The sequence below is a fragment of the Thamnophis elegans genome, chromosome Z, assembly GCF_009769535.1.
Source record: "Thamnophis elegans isolate rThaEle1 chromosome Z, rThaEle1.pri, whole genome shotgun sequence".
In the NCBI taxonomy this organism is placed as follows: Eukaryota; Metazoa; Chordata; class Lepidosauria; order Squamata; family Colubridae; genus Thamnophis; species Thamnophis elegans.
In genome coordinates this window covers 59,409,440-59,413,513 of record NC_045558.1, presented here as the reverse complement: position 1 = coordinate 59,413,513, position 4,074 = coordinate 59,409,440, and positions in this window count along the sequence as shown.

Here is a 4,074-nt window from a genome sequence, read left to right as displayed (position 1 = left end):
AAGTATATAAGTAGACTTTTATTATTTAGTAGAAAAAAATTCTATTAACAAGGAAATATAAGTGGGGGTGGGAAATTTGGAGGAGCTGAAATTGCTGTTCATTTCTTCCATTATCCCTGGCTTCTGCAGTTTCATCCAATATTATTTCCATTTTAGAATGAAAAGGCTTAAAGTTGCAAAAATAATAGTTTTATACTAAAGCGGCATTTCTCAGGATGCTACATTGTCTATTTAATGCAACCACATAGGATGATCGCAGTACACAAACATAAATTGATAACTCCCCTTGTACTTTTCAACCCTACACAATCATAGTATTTGCAGAGTCCTTGGGAGAAAAATATTTTTTGGAGAGAGGAGAGAGATGCATATTTCTTTATTGGAACCACTCATCAGACAAATAAGCAGAACAAAAAAGGCTATCTGATCCCCCATAAAGTGGATTCAAAACATCCCCCACTTTGTCTTTTCCCGCAAGATACAGGTCATGTATTAGCTTTGCCCTCCCCTTTCTTGTTTTAAATTTCCTGTTGAAAGATAATTGGGTTTTTTGGTTTGGAACCAAAGGTATCTAGGCTCAGACTGTTCCTTCTTTTGTCTCAGACAAGATATTTTATGGTGGTACAGTTTTCTTCCAGATAAATAATTGATGGGCATTTAGTTATGTGGAAGTCGATGTCTCTTTCAATAAGAGAAATTAAAACTATTTTATTTTAACAAAAAAAGAAGTAAAAATATACAGAGAAAATTGGGATAAGAAAATAAAGAGAAAAACTAAGAAAAGTTTTTCTTTTGTATTATTGCTAAACGTAATATTTCAAGAGCAGAAAAAGAATGAAGGGGTATAAAAGTGCATTTATCATGTATTTCTTACAACAATTAGTTGAATTAGTTGTTTATCATTATTTTAGGTAGTAATTTATCAAATCAAAAACACAACATGCAAAATTTGCCATAATCTTTATATCTTGATCAACTGTAGGTTCAAAAAACAGAGGTGAATTTGTGATATGGAATCATTTTTCAAATGAAGCCACTTAGTGAAACAGAATCTTTATAATTTGCATTATATCTTTGGAAAATACAGCTGATTTGAAAATGCTAAAGGACAAATATAATGCATCAAATATGAAAACTAGTTTTTAGATTTGTCCCAGAGATTCATCAACTTTTGCTTTGGCAACCTGTGATATGAAAACCCCGAAGCAAGTACAACTCTCTTCGGTTTTAAAACTAGAAAGTAGAAAAGACTCAAGGGGGAGATAAGTCAATAGATGAAAGAATTTGGGAAATAGAAAATTTCACTGCTAAAATAAATAGGACACAGAATAGTTTATCTGGCTACAAATATGTAAGTACAGTTGATGTGGTTAGCAGATGGTATTGCATTGAAACAAAAATGCATATATGTTGAAAAACTGTAGGTCAGTGATAAACAAGAGTTTGTAAGATGTGTGGCAACTAATACATAAATCTATGCTTGTAAAGCAAACAGGCAATTGACTAGGGTCACAAAGTTAGACTTACCATTATTTCTTTTGTACAGCTGATTAATAACAAAATGCCCGCCCAGCCAGACAGGTGATTGGCCTTGCAGTGGCCGGGAGATGAGGCGAGCACTTGGGCAAGAAGCCATATGAAGTGAGGCTGGGCATGACAAGGAATGGCTTGGAGGGGAGGAGAGGGGTGAAGGCAGGCGTGACGTGGTAGGGAGAGGCCGGACAAGGAGAGGCTCTCTTGATGTGAGTGATATCGAGTTGGCCACGCCCACCCAATCACATGACCACTCAGCCACACCTACCCAGCCAGTCATTAGGGCAGAGAACCGGTTGTTAAATTATTTGAATCTCACCACTGCTTAGTTTGCCTAATATAATATATATGGTACTCAAAATAATATTTTATCAAACTCATTGTAAAAATACATTCATCATAAAACATTAGCTACAACATTTGGATACTAAATGGATACTAAATAAGCAATCAACATAAATCATACTAGGATACTAATTAAAACAAGCAACACGTTATAGCAGTCATGGCTAACCTTTTTGCCATCACGTGCCAAAAGCGGGGGGAGTGCAGGTGTGTGTGTATGTGTGTGTGTCATGCACACGCATGCCCACACCCATAATTCTAAGTGCCCTTTCTCCACGCATGCACGCATGACCCCCCCCTCTCCCTGCTTTTGGTGCGTGATGGACCCATTTTTTGCCCTCCCCAGGCTCCAGCGGCTTTCTAGGAGCCTGGTTAAGGTGAAAACAGTCTCCCCTGTCCCCCGCAGCCACTATGGAGGCTGGAAACGGCCTGTTTTCCAACTTACAGTTTGCGCGTAGGGGCGTTTTTTTCCCTCCTGAGGCTTCAAGGAAGCATCCTGAAGCCTCCTGAGGGAGAAAACGGCCCAACGCACAAATCGGAAGTCCATTCCCAAACTTCCAGTTTGCGCATTGGGCCATTTTTCGCATTGGATTGTTTTCAGGAAAGCCTCTGGAGGGCGAAAAACAGCTGAAAATGAAGGCCAAAATCAGCTGGCCAGCCGGCACATGCACCCTGGAGCTGACAAGGCAATGCCTCGCAAGCCCTAAGAAATGGCTAGGTTCACCATCACAGAGTTATAATCATAAGAAGATAAGTTGATAGATAATAGGGAAGATGAGAATAATTATGGTAATACCGCCTTTCTAAATAGTTTGAAAGCTTTGTGGGAATTAGTTGTTTAGCAGAATGGCATTGGGAGGGGGGAGACTGTCTAGTTGTTCTGATGTGCAGTGCTCTATAGCAGTGGTCCCCAACCCCCGGGCCACGGACCGGGACCGGTCTGTGGATGAAATGATACTGGGCCGCCCAAGCAACATTAAATTATTTCCATTTTACTTACTGTGGTGTATTTCTCTTGGGTTTGTTCGACTTTCCATGGTTAGAGGTTAACCGGGAGTTGAGAGACATCACCTAAAGCTGCACCAATACCGTGCATGCGCAAAATATCGTGATATCCAGGCACTCTTCTCTCTGTTCACCAGTACTTTCTCGTGTTTAACAGTGCTTGTGTACGTGTATATTGTGTTTGCTCAAATTTAACCCACAAATTAGCAAAAATGAGTATGAAACAGACGTTGTTAGAAAGTTTCCTTGGGAAAAAGAAAAGGCCCAGTGAAGCGACAGAAGAAGAGTCTTCAACATGGAATACTGGAATACTGCAATGGGCTCTACATGGGGTTGCCCTTGAAGAGCATCCGGCGACTGCAGTTAGTCCAGAATGCAGCCGCGCGAGTGATAGTGGGCGCACCGCGATTCGCCCACATTACACCCATCTTCCGCGAGCTGCACTGGCTACCTGTCGGTCTCCGGGTGCGCTTCAGGGTACTGATGACCACCTTTAAAGCACTCCATGGTAGTGGATCTGGATACTTGAGAGACCGCCTTCTGCCGATTACCTCCCTCCGACCGATTAGATCGCACAGGCTGGGCCTCCTCCGGATTCCATCCGCCAGTCAATGTCGACTGGCGACTACACGGAGGAGAGCCTTTTCTGTTGCAGCTCCGACCCTGTGGAACGATCTCCCCGTTGAGATTCGTACCCTCACCACCATCCAGACCTTCCGCACAGCCCTCAAGACCTGGCTCTCCCAGCAGGCCTGGGGATAGGTTTCCAACTTACCCGCCCGAGTGTTGACTGTTGAATGCATGTTGTGGTTTACCATTTTATTTTGGTCACTTATTGTTTGTCTTTTGTTACTGCACACCCTTCCCTTGTGATTGTAAGCTGCCCTGAGTCCCCTCAGGGAGAAGGGCGGCCTATAAGTCTTAATAAAATGTCTCAAAAAAAAAATGTCTCAAACATCAAAGAAACATAAAACTTTTAACAGACAATACCATGAGTCCAGTGACGTGCGGTGAGGGATACCGTTGGTGAGGCAAGACCGCGGCAGCAGCGAGAAGCAACGTCCCCGCCACTGTGTCCGACAGGCGTGTCTCGTTTATGATGGACATAAACGCAAGATGCCTGTCGGACACAGCGGCGGGGGTGTTGCTTCTTGCCGCTGCTGCGCTCTGCCGCCTCGCCCCCCGCCTCCT